Below are 16,599 nucleotides of genomic sequence, written 5' to 3' on the forward strand. Positions count from 1 at the left end.
AGATAAATAGTAGTAGGTGCTTTTTGAATCAGCCCTCTTGAGATGGAAATTAATGAATATACGGATACCATCAACTCCAAGAAGGCTAGAAAGTTATAACATGTTTGAGGTTAGGTGTTAGGATATCTGACTGGGGAATTATAAAACATATCCAGGCTAGAAAGGATCATAACTCTTCCTCAGTTTCAATAACTTGTTCATTTTCTCTCTCATCTTTGGAGAAGAATCAAAGCCTTTGTAAAGAAGTGTTATTGTGTTGAGAAGAAAAATATGGGGGCAACATTCTGTTTAAATTAAAATGAACTGAGAGAAATTGTAAAAAGGTACATAGAAGAGCATCACGTTTCTTTTCAGCCCTCTGACCTGCTGTGCCTACTGGGTCATAAAAGACTACTTAGCATTCTCTTTCATGAACCAGTTTGAAAGAGAGTAAGAATAAATGCATGCTGTGCCCCCAATTTAGCTAAATCTTTTAGAAAAACTTCAGAGGCATACACACAAGAGAAATGGATAAATTTTAAGATCATTCATTTTCAGACTGCCAGGTAAGATTACATTAGGCTGACCTGCATGGTTCCAGTATAACTAAAGAGAGTTACTTGGAAATGAGTAGGCAATTGATTCAAAAGTCTCTCATTTCATTTTCATATCACATCCTTCAATATATATATACATATATATATATATATTTTCCCTTCTCTACTGTAATATCTTTCTGTTAAGGGGGCATAGTTCTACAGAAAATTGACATTGAAGCCTTAGTGATTACCAATCTCAGGTGATTTTGTTAACTTATATTTACTCTTATAGTCTTAAATCATAGCTTCATTACAAGGTTGATTTCTCCATCATTATTCAACAGTCATTTTTAATATTAATATGGTGGTCAGAATGTATTTCCATTTTCAAATACTTGTGAAAATATATATCAAGAGTTGGTTTCTCTGAAGTTGGAAGAATTATAGTATTTTACTCATGCTTACATCTAGATAGTATTTTCTTTAGGACTGCTTTTAGACTTCTAAACCCTAATTATTGCTATGACTAAATCTATAATGATTCAGTATTGCCATAATGTGGATCCATCAGAGACATTAAGGCAAATTAAACATTTAGCCCATCATTATTATGGAAAAAGAACAACTGCCCCAAACTAAGCAAAATGATCCAGGAAATAATTTGATCTTCCAAGTAGACAAGACAACAATAGATTGTCTTGAGTTTTAATTTGTGTAAATTTATGTAAATCAATCTGTGTTGTGGTTGATCCTGATGTTAGAATGAGAAATTTTATCTTAACTCTATAATAGTAGTGAACTATCTAGTATATGCATTTTTATTTGGAGGGGCCTGGATGATATACCAAACCCATCTGAGGTCTAGTTTATGGCATTTCCAGATCCTAGCCCTCTCTTTAGAATCATGCCACTGTCATCAACTTTTTCTAACTAGTTCATATGAAACTGCAACTCAGGTAATATACTTTGTGGTTTCACTTGGCCCCAGTACATCAACCAGAACAAAAATAAATTTTAACTTCATGAGAAGGATATGTATGTGTAAAAAAATACTCCCAGGCAAGGCTGGGAAATGGATCATTTTGTGCTGTGGCAGTCTTGATTTACAAACTCTTTGGATTTATACAAACATGTTTTCTCCAGTCCTTTACATGAGGGCACAACATAGCAGCAAAGGACTGCTGGGTATAATTCATCAGAAACACAAAAACATGAGCTATCCTAGGAAACCGAATACTAGTTTCTTGGTATAACTGAAAATGTTGGGGCTTTTATTTTTTAATTGCCAAATTCTGACCTATTTAAGGCTACAATGAAGCCTTAGTGATTTTCTAGCTTAGGTGAGCTTAGTTAATTTATATTTACTATCATATTCTTAAATCAAAGCTTCATGATATATACAGCTAGGTTCACTGGAGGCATCCTTCCTCTCATCCAAGGATGATTTCTCCATCATTGTTCTACATCACATTCCTCTCCTGGTTTGACTTTGCTTCAATAATTATGCTCTTGCTTCTAGTTAGCATATAGATAGGCTCAAGCTCATACCATCCTTAAAAAGAACAATAAAGTCAAAACTTTCACTGAACCAAATCATTTGATATAAATAGTTTTTTTTCTTCCTTCTAGAACTCGATGTTATAACTGGGTCTCACACTCAGATGTCCTCAGAGACCAGTGGCTCTTGATGGAAATGAGATGTGAAGCCTAGGGCAGACAATGAAAAATTGCAGAGCCCTGGAAGGGTTGATCCCTGCCATGCAAACATGCAGATGTCAGAATGTCTAATTTTTAAAGAAAACCCGGAAATCTGGAGTTTATCTAAAATGTCTTAAATGTGAAATGCTACTGACTAAGTAATAAAACCAAACCAAACCAAACCAAAGCAAAAACTGTGAAGATCTGTTAAGAGATTTCTGTGGCTGAATTTAGCTTGTCACTTGCCGGTTTGGGCTAGTTTTCACTCTTTGAAATATTCTTATTATCTTCACTTCCTCTCTTCTTACTAATTCTTCAAACCATTATAAAGCAGAGCTACATAAATTAAATTGTAAATAAAATTCCACAAAAATAAAAATGCTTCTACTAAACTCACTTATGATCTCCTAATGTCAAAATCATTGGCTACCTCTCTGCCAATTTTCTGGTCCACATGATATTCTGGACCACTCCTTTTCCCAGGTATTATCATTTGCACCGATGTCTCTGTCACTCTGCTCAGTGTCTTCATCATTGAAATGCCATCTTATTCTCCTTTGCAGATGACTTTTCTTATATGTTTCCTTAAATATTGATATTCATTAACATTTCATTTCCTCCTCCTCTCCCCTTCCTTCTTCTCCTCTTTATTCTTATTGTTATTTTATGCAATTTATTCTGACTTGTGTCACCTAATTTAAAAAATTATTGATTTTTAGAGAGAGAAAGAAAGGATGGAGGGAGGAAGGGGAGAGAGAGAGAGAGAGAGGGAGAGAGAGAGAGAGAGAGAGAGAGAGAGAGAGAGAGAGAGAGAGAGAGAGAGAGAGAGAGAGAGAAGAGAGAGAGAGAGAGAGAGAGAGAGAGAGATTTTTGTTCCACTTATCTATACATTCATTGGTTGATTCTTGTATGTGCTCTGACTGGGAATTGAACCCTCAACCTTGGCATATTGGGTCAATGCTCTAACCAACTGAGTTATTCAGCCAGGGCTGGTGTCACCTAATTTTATTACTTAAATTTCTACCTTTATAGTAGTAAATTCTAAATGTGAATTTCCAGCTCATATCTCTTTTCTTGGTTTCTAAATTTATAATTGCCTATTTGAAATCTATAGTTAGACTTTTTCCAAACTGCTTTTGCTCAACTAAATACATTTTTCTCTTCAAATTTTGGGTGATCCCTGGTTTTGCCCTGGGCTGAAGGATTTCTCAGAATGGGGGACTTTCAGTGATAGTACTGTACAGTCACAGGCAAAATAAATTGGTCACCCTACCTCTTTTCTACCTTTTCCCTCTTTCTCTACTTTTAATCTTGGTTAATGTAACTACCCCAAAACTCAATTTTACCCAAGCCAGAACAATGAGAATAATTCTAGACCTGTATTCTTAAAATGTGGTCCTCAGCCCTAGCTGGTTTGGCTCAGTGGCTAGAGCATCCGCCTGCAGACTGAAGGGTCCCGGGTTTGATTCCAGTCAAGGGCACATGCCTCGGTTGCGGGCTTGATCCCCAGCAGGGGGTGTGCAGGAGGCTGCTGAACAATGATTCTCATCATTGATGTTTCTCTCTCTCTCCCTCTCCCTTCCTCTCTGAAATCAATATAAATATATATATATTTTTAAATGTGGTCCTAATTTATGTGCTAATTAAAAATGAAAATTTAAGCCCCACTGCTTAAATCAGTGGTTGAGTATTGACCCAAGAACCAGGAGGTCATGATTCCATTCCTGGTCAGGGCACATGCCCAGGTCGTGGGCTGGTTCCCAAGTAGGGACCATGCAGGAGACAGCTGATGATTCTCTCTCATCATCAATGTTTCTATCTCTTTCTCCTTCCCCCTTCCTTTCTCTGAAACCCATAGAAACATATTTAAAAATTTTTTTTCAAATAAATTCCCATCCTATACCAGATTTAAACAAAATATCTGAGGATGGGTAATTTGGACTTGCATTTTAACAAGTCTCCCACGAAATGGTTAAACTCACTTAGGTTTTAAAATCCCTCTTCTTAATCTCTTCCTCTCTTGGTCTGCCCTACACATTCAGTTAGTAGGCAATACCATTGCTGTGACTATAATTCTCTTTTTTCCCCATTCTGACACATGCCTCCTCGATAAGGTTCTCAATCTTTTAATTTTATAGTAGTGGAATTGTCTAATATAATCTAGCTCATTGTCCTGATTCTAGTGTAACTCTGGAAATATCCTTCACAATGCTATTGCAACAATTATTCTAAAATGCCAATTTGAAACCTGTTCAAAAATCTCTCAATGGTTTCTTATCTTCTACAGCCAAAGTAAAAAATTATTTCTCATGGCATATAAACTTGTTTTGGAGCTAGGTTCTCATCTACATCCATCACATGGATAGCTGGGTACACTACCAATCTATATGCGTTGGGTGGAATTAGATGGAATTAAATGGCTCTACTTTTTGGCAAATCAAATAATAACTTGCTCAAAGCAACGTGATTGGAAAGGCATGTCACATGATCCAAGTCAGTCTGGCCTAACCAATACCAACCTCAGAATACTTGAAGCACTTTTATTTTTTCATTATCTTGAGCCTAAAAGGTTCTAGACCCTCTCAAATAACAGAGCACAGAAATGTATGTGTATATAGTAACTTGTGAATATATACAAATCTACAGTTATTTCTGTATACAGTTGACCTTTGAACAACATGGGTTTGAACTACATGGGTCAACTTATATGTGTTTTTTTTTCAATAAATAATGTATATGTATTTTTTCTTCATTATGACTTTTTAAATAACATTTTATTTTCTCTAGCTTACTTTCTTGGGCATGAGATATTTCTTTATTCTTCCTTTTTATTGCAAGAATACAGTAAGAATATACTTTAAGAATACAGTATATAATATGTAAAACACAAAATATATGGTCATTGACTGTTTAATGTTGTCGGAAAGACTTCTAGTCAACAGTAGACTATAAGTAGTTAAGTTTTAAAGTTATACATGGATTTTTGACTGCATCGATGTTGGGGGGTGTTGTCTCTAACCCTCTGCATTGTTAAAAAATCAACTGTATAACCATCTATATCTACATTAAGGTAATCATGGGTTCTTACTGATGTTGCCAACGCTAATCCATTACTACATTGATCATTCTAGCCTTCTTCCCTTGCTTATGTGTGAATTCCCACTCTAATGGTGAGAGGCCTGGCTCCTACCAGTGTACGTGTAAAGCATCTCAAAATTGTTCACTTGTACTCCAGTTTGTTTCTAACTCCAGCTGCTCTGTGCCCATCTCAGAGGTCTGAGTATCAAACATATTGGAGCCCTTCCTTCAAGATCTTAGGTTTGATTTTGTTCTATCAACTTTAAGAATGATAGATTTGTACTGAAGTTACTATCTTTGTTAACTCAGCATTCCCTTTTGCATCCAACATCAGATAATCAATTCCCTATAGTAAATGTTTTCAGTTTGAAATGCCTGACATGGTTTCTGTTTTTATGTCTGGATTTTGACTAATCTCTGAGCCAAACATCACTCTGTTTTTTTATTTTATTTTATTATTTTATTTTATTTTATTTTATTTTATTTTATTTTATTTTATTTTATTTTATTTTATTTTATTTTTTGGCTCAAACCAATTTGAGGTGTGTTTCTTGCCTCCTATGGTCAAAAGGGTATTAAATAGCATGCCATACTATTGCTTCTGCTATTCTATCTATCTGTCTCATTACTTATGTGGAAAATTATCAATAACTAGAGGCCCGGTGCATAAAATTCGTGCACTGGGGAGGGTGTCCCTTAGCCCAGCTTGCACACCCTCTCTAATATGGACCCCTCGGGGGATGTCCAACTGCAGGTTTAGGCCCGATCCCTATGGAATTGGGCCTAAACCTGCAGTTGGACATCCCTCTCACAATACGGGACCACTGGCTCCTAACCGCTCACCTACTTGCCTGATTGCCCCCTAACTGCTCCCTTGCTGGCCTGATTGCCCCCTAACTGCTCCTCTGTGGGCCCGATTGCCCCCAAATACCCTCCCCTGCTGGCCTGATCACCCCCGAGGCTTTTATTAGTATAGATATGACCCTGCACAGAAAATTTTACTAACCCTGCTTTACAAAAAGGGCTTGACGATTGAATCATTAGGACCAGACACCAAAATTTCCTTTCTTTGAATAGTGGAGGGAATACTTATTTTGTCTTTAAGTTGCCCGGAAATGAAAATGAGATAATGACTTAGAAAAGTATAAAAGCACCATATAAACACAACTGTCTTTTTAATGAAGTGGTAACATGAAAAACACTATTTTTATTCTCCCCTTCCTTCCTTTACAGCTTTTATTTAAACTTTGAAATTTATAAAAATTTCACTCCAATTTTCATTTCTTTACATTCAACATTATTTTGTATTGGTTTCAGGTTTTATATTAGTTACAGAATAGTGGTTAGACAATCATATACTTTACAAAGTGTTCCCCGATATTTCTAGTACCCACCTGGCATCATACCATCATTAAAACACTATTGACTATAATCCCTATTTAAGTGACAATGGGTTTACAGGTTCCTTTCAGTCTTTCTTTTGTGTTGCTCGTCCTTCCTTTTCTTTCTCAATTCTTCCCTCATTTTCTTTATATAGTATCTCAATTGGCCATCAAAGCTCAGTGAAGGCACTGGAACACGCTTCATCCATTTTACAGACCAGGAAACTGAGGCCAGTTCCAGTTGGCTGTGGAACTTGACTCAGCACACAGGAAACCCTCAGAGCCATGCTCTTTGCGCTTCCTAAGGGGCAGCGGCCCAGCAAACAGAACAAACCTTCCAGTCAGGCTTCCGAGCCTCTTTCTCGAGCACCTCTTCATTGCGGATGCTCCACATTCTTTCCTCTCCCCGTCCCCTGCCCCCCATTCTTTACTGCCCCCGCTTCTCCGGACCAGGTGGAAGGCTTTGCACTCACTGCCTAGGCATGCTCTGCCATGGGGCAGGGCACCGCAGGCTTGCTTTTGGGTCAAGGCAGGAGCAGGAGTCACTGCCTCTGAAGTATGAAGGCCGCCTGAGCAAGGCCCGTTAGCACTGGGAGCTTCTCTGAATCACATCAGTCAGTCCAGTACCCTGCAGTGCAGCACCCCTCCACTGAGGTGGCACCACCCCTCAACTCCCGTCTCAGGGGTGAGGGTCCTTGCCCCTCTGCCTGGGAGTCCTTCCATGCCCTTTGATCCCTGGCTGGGCCCACCCACGTCTTGGGGGCACTGCAGAACCTCTGTATCTCTGCAGATGAGGCAGATCCCTGCCCTAGGTCTCCCTGAAGCTATGAATCTGTGGCCAGAGGCCTGGTCTGGGTCTCAGCAACCCCATGCTTGCAATGTTCCTAGGGACCCCCGGGAGAGGCTGGGCGGGCCCGGCCACACACCCCCTGGTTGCTGATCTCCCAAGGGACCCCCGGGAGTGGCTGGGCGGGTCCCGCCTCACCTCCCTAGGTTGTGGATCTCCCCAGGGACCCCCGGGAGCCACTGGGCAGCCTGGCCATTCCCCCCTCCCTGGGTTGCCGATCTCCCCAGTGACCCCCGGGAGCAGCTGGGCAGCCTGGCCTCACCTCCCCGGGGTGGCAATCTTCCCAGGGACCTCCGGAACTAAGAGGACTGGGCGCCACCATCTTGATCTTCTCAACGGCCGGATAGGCCACCCCGAGTCCCGCCCCCCAGCCTTCCGCTGGCCCAATTGTGGGCGTAGCAGAGTGATGGTTATTTGCATATTACCATTTTATTAGGTAGGATTCTTTGAGATTCAGTTAAGTTTTTTTTTTTTTTTTTTAAGAACAAAGAGTTTTATTACTCTTAGGGACACACAGTAACCTGTAAGAAGCAGGAACCTGGTAGGGTGTGTTAGAAAGTCTTGCAAATGCTACAGCAAATGGATTATTCTTTGCTATTGTTTAACATGCAAACACAACTGCTAAAGGCCTTTGTTCTCAAATGGACCAGCATCTTTCTTATTTATACAATTCTTTTTTTTTTCTTTCTTTATTGATTGAGGTATTATATATGTGTACTTATCTCCCCATTGTCCCCCCTCCCAGCATGATGTTTGTTTGAATCCCTCTCTAGTTTTGCCTATCCCCTGGCCTATCTTTGCCTATCTTTCAGCCTCATTCATCTTCTTAGGAAGTCTTCTGAATGTTGCATTTTATTATTGTATGAAAGTGCATCAGACATTAGAAGAATTTTATAATAACTTACAGAGTCCTATTTCTATAATGCAGTCCCTTAATGGCTATAATGATTGTAATTGTAAAAGGACCTGAGGCACTGAGACATCTATGTATTTCACTTTGTAGAGATATTGTTCTCATAAACATATTTTATTAAGCATATTTCACTCATTGCTGAGTTGAAAAAAAAATGTTTCTAGTGTATCTTTTTCAGTCAGAGAAATCTGCAGTGTCCTATCAGTGATACCAAAAATTTTTCATGCTTTAGAGGTATTTGTTATATCATAGTTTAGAATTCTGCCTTTTAGTATATTGCAGATTATTTCCTTGTCCCCAGGACTTCTGTTAATCGAATCATGAGAACACGATTTAACTCACTTTGACTTAATCTATATGAATTTTTATATGTCATCTTAATTTACATTTTATTTCAAAGAACCCCCCCAAATATTTCTAGATTTTCTGTTTATAATTCCCTTTGGGGAAAATTTCTGTTGAAAGTACATACTATATCCACATGAGCTCTCAACTACTCTGATATCTTTATGTTTGCTTTAAAGTTGTAAAAAATAATAGCATGAGTTTTATCCTGGATTGTAAATATATTTAGTGCCAGTTTATTATAATCTTGATTACACATGGTTCCTTTAAAAAAAAATCTTAATTGTTGCAAGTATTTCAGATGCCTCTTTTCCCCTCCCAATGACCCCCTTCCACCACACTCCCATCTGCTCCCTAGATCTCCCCTCCAAACTATTCTGTCCAAAGGCTATGCATATGTGCATATAAATTTCTTGGTTAATCTTTTCCCACCCCTTATTCCCTCTGAAATACATCAGTCTGTTGCATGCTTCAGTTCTTTACAACATCAAGGAATCCTACGGAAGGACCTATTGTTAAAAGTAGTCAAATGAGATATTTCTTTTTTTAAAATACATCTTTATTGATTTTAGAGAGAGAGGAAGAGAGATGGAAACATCTACTAGTATGAGAGAGAAACATTGATTGACTGCCTCTTGCACGCCCCCTGCTGGGGATCAAGCCTGTAATCCCAGCATGTGCCCTGAGTGGGAATGAAACCCATGACCTCTTAGTGCATGGGACAACGCTCAACCAACTGAGCCACATGGTCTGGGCATGAGATATTTCTTTATTCTTCCTTTTTATTGCAAGATTATATAATTATAAAACCAGTAGCATCATGTATCAGTAAAAGTTCACTTGAATTTCATAAATGTAGACCAAATTTTAAAAATGGGTGTTCAAATCCTGATGGTGTTGCGGGGGCTCTGCAGTTCTGTTGCAATGTCTGGGGGCACTATCCAGGAGTCCATCACTAGACCTCATCTCTCTATAGAGAGAAGCCACTAAAATTGCTCCCAATGTACCTGTACTAGAGACACCATTAATTAGTTAATTCATTCATTCATCCTTTCACTTTCTGAGTGCCAGGTACCTTGTAGGCACTGGTAATGCAAACAATAAAAAGGGAGCTGTGTTGTAGGATCCAAGTGCAATGAGAATGATAGAGGCATTGCTTCAGGGCAACCCGGCCTTGTTTCTGGGGAAGATGGGAAGACAGCTTTCATATGAATGTGGTAAATACAAGGTTACTAAATCTCAGATTCTTTCAACATTACATTGCCCAGCCAGATACTTCAAGGATGTGGCCAAAAATGAATGAGAAAGGAGAATTTCAGTTTATAAAAAATAAATTGATGCCATAACTGATTTGGCTCAGGGGATAGTGTCAGCTTGTGGACTGAAGGGTCCCAGGTTTGATTCCAGTTGAGGGCACATGCCCAGGTTTTGGCCTTGATCCCCAATAGGGGGTGTGGCAGCTGATCAATGATTCTCTCTCATCTTTGATGTTTCTATCTCTCTCTCCCTCTCCCTTCCTCTCTGAAATCAATAAAAATATATTAAAAAATAAAAAATAAATTGACATGTAGAAAAAAATCTAGAAAACCAGAGCAGTACAATGTTAGTGTCCTACTAACCCTAATGTCATCAGGGTGATTACTCTGAAGACCCCTGGCCCCTCACTGCAGAGCGTCATATGGACACTGCTGCCACATGCTAGGTGTGCTTCCACGGGGGCTGCCAGGCAGGGGCCTGGTAAGAGGCAACCACAGTGAGTCACCGGAGTCTCTTCTATCCTATGTACATATAGCTTGCTCCTAGGGAATAATTGGACACCACCAGACTTCACAGTTGTGCTGAAACTGCCACCATTGTAATCCATTAAAAACTCTAAAATGTCCTTTTTGGAGCTTTTAGTCTCTATATGATAAATATAGAGATTACCCACATCATCCTATTACATTCCCTGGAGCCTGCTTTATTTGGAAGTCTCATGTTCTTTCAGTGCAATTTCATTTTTTTTATTACTAGTGAGAGTAATAAAGTAGCATGCTGTAGCATATATATCTACACTTCCACTTTTCATAGTCCGGTAAAATTTTAAAAAATGGAGATATGTAGCCTTGACAACATTTAATTTTATATAAAAAATGAGAAATATCTACTTTCTCCTCTCACTACTGCTTTAAAATAAAAAGAATAAATATTTTATCCTTAAAAAGGGCATATTCTCTGAATTAAAAATATGAATATATCCTGCTTTTTGAAAAGCTCCCTGATTATACCAATTTTCCTAAATTTTCTACTGTTTACAGAGATTTTTGTACCACTGAGTACTGATGTGTAGGCCTGGGTTTGGAAACCATTGATCTAGGGGGTAGGGAATGGTTTTGAAATCAGACAGATATGGGTTTATATCCCACTTACGTCATTTGTAGCTGTGTGAACTTGGTTAATTTTTTTAACTTCCCTGAACTTGTTTATTTACCCAATAAAAAGGAATAGTTATCTGCTTTGCCCCAGCACAAGATTATTGGAAACATTAAAAGAGTTAATGCAGCCATGATCTGTTTGACTCAGTGGTTAAAGCATCAGCCTGTGCACTGAAGAGTCTCTGACTCAATTCAGGTCAAGGACACATACCTTGGTTGCAGGCTTGGTCTGGGTGCATGCAGGAGGCAATCAATCAATGTGTCTCTCTCACATGATATTTCTCTCTCTCTCTCTTTCTCTCTCTCTATCTCTCTCACTCTCTCCCATTCTATTCAAAAAAATCAATGGAAAAAATATCCTCAGGTCAGGATTAAAAAATAAATAAAAATAAACAAAAGAGATAATGCATGTGAAAAATTAAGTAATAAATCTTAGAAAATATAATTTTAAAAATTCTATTGAGGGACCTGAGGGTACTACAAGTATTCCCTTCCTCCCATTATGAAGGGAGAGGAAGAAAGGAAGGGAGCCAATAATTATTGAGTACCTTCTATATTTCAGGCACAGATATGGCTGCTTTCCATTTCTTTTTTTATTTTTTTATTTTTTTAATATCTTTATTGATTAAGGTGTCACATATTTGTCCTCATCCCCCCATTCCCATCCCACCCCTCTCCCCACGCATGCCCCAATCCCCTGTTGAACTTAACCGTTGGATAGGCTTATATGCATGCATACAGGTCCTTTGGTTGAACTCTCCCCCTCCCCCCACCCTCCCCCTACCCTCCCCTATCCTCCCTCTGAGGCCCGATAGTCCGATCGATGCCTCCTTGCTTCTGGTTCTGTTCTTGTTCCTCAGTCTATGTTGTTCATCATTTCCTCTAGATGAACGAGATCATATGTCACTAGATATATACTAATAAGAACTGAATGTGAGATGATCAATAATATTTATGCTGACAGGCAAATGAATCAATCTGTAGCGAGCTTCCCCCTGGACCAACAGTTCTTTTGAGACCCAATTTCGATGTCCAGTAGTTCCTTATGTGTACATGTCAGCACTGACCCCTCAGCTCTGGATGGTGGACAAATGGTGGTAACGGAGGTCCGACTCCCTCTGGTTTGGTCTCGGCCGAACCCAGGGGCACGGCGTCACCCAGACTAAGGGGCACGTTGCCTCACCCATACCCAAGGGGCACGTGGTCTCACCCGGGCCTGGGACCCAGCCTCACCCGGATGGATCCAGGGGCGCAAGGCCTCACCCGGACCCAGGATCTGGCTTCACCCGTACCCAGGGATGCTTGGCCTCTCCCAGACCCAGGGGCACGTGGCCTCACCCGGGGTTAGTTGCACAAGGCCTCACCTGGATCCAGGGACACATGGTCTCTCCCGGACCCAGGGACGCTTGGCCTCTCCCAGACCCAGGGCCACTTGGGCTCACCCGGGCCTAGGTGCACGAGCCCTCATCCGGATCCAGGGACGCATGGTCTCACCCGGACCCAGGGACGCTTGGCCTCTCCCAGACCCAGGGGCACGTGGCCTCACCCGGGCCTAGGTGCACGAGGCCTCACCCGGATCCAGGGACACATGGTCTCACCCAGACCCAGGAACGTTTGGCCACTCCCAGACCCAGGGCCACTTGGGCTCACCCGGGCCTAGGTGCACGAGGCCTCACCCAGATCCAGGGACACATGGTCTCACCCGGACCCAGGGGCGCTTAGCCTCTCCCAGACCCAGGGGCACGTGGTCTCACCCGGACCCAGGGATGCTTGGCCTCTCCCAGACCCAGGGCCACTTGGGCTCACCCGGGCCTAGGTGCACGAGGCCTCACCCGGATCCAGGGACACATGGTCTCACCCGGACCCAGGGACGCTTGGCCTCTCCCCGACCCAGGGCCACTTGGGCTCACCCGGGCCTAGGTGCACGAGGCCTCACCCGGATCCAGGGACACATGGTCTCACCCGGACCCAGGGATGCTTGGCCTCTCCCAGACCCAGGGCCACTTGGGCTCACCCGGGCCTAGGTGCACGAGGCCTCACCCGGATCCAGGGACACATGGTCTTACCCGGACCCAGGGACGCTTGGCCTCTCCCAGACCCAGGGCCACTTGGGCTCACCTGGGCCTAGGTGCACGAGGCCTCACCCAGATCCTGGGACACATGGTCTCACCCGGACCCAGGGACGCTTGGCCTCTCCCAGACCCAGGGCCACTTGGGCTCACCCGGGCCTAGGTGCACGAGGCCTCATCCGGATCCAGGGACGCATGGTCTCGCCCGTACCCAGGGACGCTTGGCCTCTCCCAGACTCAGGGGCACGTGGCCTCACCCGGGCCTAGGTGCACGAGGCCTCACCCGGATCCAGGGATACATGGTCTCACCCGGACCCAGGGACGCTTGGCCTCTCCCAGACCCAGGGCCACTTGGGCTCAACCGGGCCTAGGTGCACGCGGCCTCACCCGGATCCAGGGACACATGGTCTCGCCTGGACCCAGGGGTGTGTGGGCTCTCCCAGACCCAGGGGCGCTTGGCTCGCCCGGGCACGGGATCCAGCGTCATCCGGGTCCAGGGGCACTTGGCCTCACCCAGACCCGGAGTCCGGCCTCACCTGGACCGAGGGGCATGTGGCCTCACCTAGACCCAGGGACTTGAGGCCTCACTTATACCCATAGGCGTGTGACCACACCCGAGCCCAGAGGCGCGCAACCCCGCCCGCACCCGGGTCTCAACGGGGCCCCGTCTTCCCGATCCCAATTCCTGCCGGTCAATCCCCCCTCAGCAATTCCCCTGGCCATCCTTCCAGAGCTCCAGTATGGCTGCTGCAGAACTCGTCGGGCGGCGGCTCGGCGAAGCTCCGGTGCACCCGGTGCATGGCGGTGGGCCAGTCTGGCCTCGCTGCGTCGGCCCTTGGGTCTGCATCGGTGGCCGGTCGCCGAGCATGCGCACCTGGCCGCTTCCGGGGCGTTGAGATTCTTTTTTTTTTTTTTTTTTTTTTTTGCGTTGAGATTCTTGACGGACTCAGAGGTCAGCAAGCGCGGAGTCTCCCACCCCATGTCTCATAGGGGCTCGTCTGTCCGTGCTTGGCTGCCAGTGGAGCCGTCCCCTCAGCCGGAGACCGCCGGGGGAACTGCGCCGAGCACGTTCCAGGCCGCTGTTGTATCGCCTGAGCCATAGTTCTTTTGTGTCGCCTGAGCCGTAGTTCTTAAAGTGTGGTCTTTGGGTCACCGGCATCAGCATCATCCCACATACCCCTCTTTTATTCTAGTTGTAGAGCATCTACTCAGCCAGCCCTATGGTGGTCTTGGATGGTGTCTGCTCTGCTCTCTTGTCGTAGTCTCAAAGTTGTTGTGGTAGGCAACAATCAGGCTTCCGCCCTATGCCTCCATCTTGGTCCTCCTTTGTATAGTTAAGTCTTGATTGTTGTTGGTATCACTGGGGGGGCTCTCTTTGTCTATAAAGGAAGAGTTGCTGTGGAGGAGACACGTTTATGGGCCGGGTCTTGGTGCAGCAAAGCTTTGGCGCTCACTGAATATTCCCGTTGAATGTGTCCCTTATGCACGTGGTTGAAATCTGGTGTCATCTCCCACAGACCACTAGATGCCCTCGTTTCTGGGTCTCCAATGGGGTGTAGATCAGCTACTGCCTTAGGCACTCAGCAAGGATTACAGCAAAAACTGTAGTTTCTTCCTCCTGTCTGAGTGGCCCTGGAGCAGTCCGACTAGAACAGCAGATCATCTGGTCCGCTGCCAGAGGGCAGGCCACCCACATGCATAAGCCGTTGCTTGGGGCGCAGGTGTGCCTGCAAGACTTGCGGGGCAGGTCTTCAAAACGTGCAGGGCGGGTCCCAGGGTGGGGCGGGGTCTCAGGGCGCCAACAGGCCATGGTGCGGCGAGCCGAGATGGCTGTGAGTCTGGTCCTTCTGCCTTCCACGTATCTAAGTCCCCTCGTTCCGCACTCCAGCGCAGCAAACACTGATTGCTGGGCGCACCTCCGCAAGAGTCCCGCCTCTCCCCGCAGGCATCTGGGTCTCCCGGGGTTCGCCAGAAGATGGGTTTCAGGGTGATGGAGAGCTAATCTCCCTTAGGTTTGGAACAAAAGCCCCTTTCCCCCGCCACCAGCCAGACCCACGCACCTCCACACCTCATTTCCTCCGATTTCGCTGGGTGCGAGGCAACAGAACAGCCTTTAACCTCCGCCGCCATCTTTTTCAAACTTCTCAATTTGTACTTCTTAATCCCTTCATTTCAGTCAACTCTACTGAAGTCTAGCGCCGCCGGGAGGTGCACGGAAAGGGCGCCCGGGCCTCCGTCCGGTGCGCGGTGCGCGCGTCCCGCGGAACCAGGCGCGCAAGGGCCGCGCGGCTGGGACGTGCGCTGGGCGGCCGCAGAGCTCCAGGCACCGCCATCGCCGCGTTCCGGACGTCACCGCCGCGGCGTCCCCCCAATTTATACTTCTTAATCCCTTGAATTCAGTCAACTCTACTGAAGTCTAGCGCCGCCGGGAGGTGTACGGAGAGGGCGCCCAGGCCTCCGTCCGGTGTGCGGGGCGCGCGGCCCGCGGCACCAGGCGCGCGGGGGCTGCGCGGCAGGGACGGGTGCTGGGAGGCCGCCGGGCTCCGGGCGCAGCCGCTGCGGCTGCGTCCCCAGCGTCCCGGGCCGGGCAGCCTGCGGGGGCGGCGGAGTTGCGAAAGTGAGTGAGTTTCCCAGGGTTTTGCCCGGAATGGGGTTCAGTGCAATCGGAGCCGGCGCTCAGCGCACTCCGGAGCCTTTATCTCCTTCCTGCCAGTGAACTCCGGCCAGGTCATCAGCCGCCCCCTCCTCTCCGGTTCCATCCTCCCCGCAGGCGCGTGTGCTCGTGTCTCCGCCCGTTTCTCCATACCTCAGGCTTTTACGGCTTCCCCGACTGTCCCCGTGGCCTTCTCCTTCCCCCCAGCTGTGGGCATTTCAGTCCACCAACTTTCCTGTGGTTCTGGACGATGTCCGTTCTGACCTCTAGTTGTATTTTTGAAATTGTTGTGCCCGGCTGCAGGTTAGGTGTTTAACCTATGCCGCCATCTTGGTTTCTCTGCTTTCCATTTCTTTTACTCATCACAACAAAGCCAAAAATTGCATATCTTAACCAACATTTTACAGATGGAAAAAAATCATGAAGCTCAGGGAGTTAAACAGCTTGCCCCAATAACACAACTGATGAAAGGTGAAATTAGGAATTCAGAACAAAACAGGTTCAACTTTCACTATTTCATGCTCCTCTCCAAGATAAAAATCAGCATACTCTGTCAAAAAACAATCACTCTTTTTAGCTCTTGAAAGTGTGAAATGTTAATTTTGAGGTTAGCATACAGCATTGAGGTCACTAGTTAAGAACAAATTCTGTCAGTGTAGTTTATCCTTTAGGCATTAAAGCC

This window comes from Eptesicus fuscus, chromosome 7, assembly GCF_027574615.1.
Source record: "Eptesicus fuscus isolate TK198812 chromosome 7, DD_ASM_mEF_20220401, whole genome shotgun sequence".
NCBI lineage: Eukaryota > Metazoa > Chordata > Mammalia > Chiroptera > Vespertilionidae > Eptesicus > Eptesicus fuscus.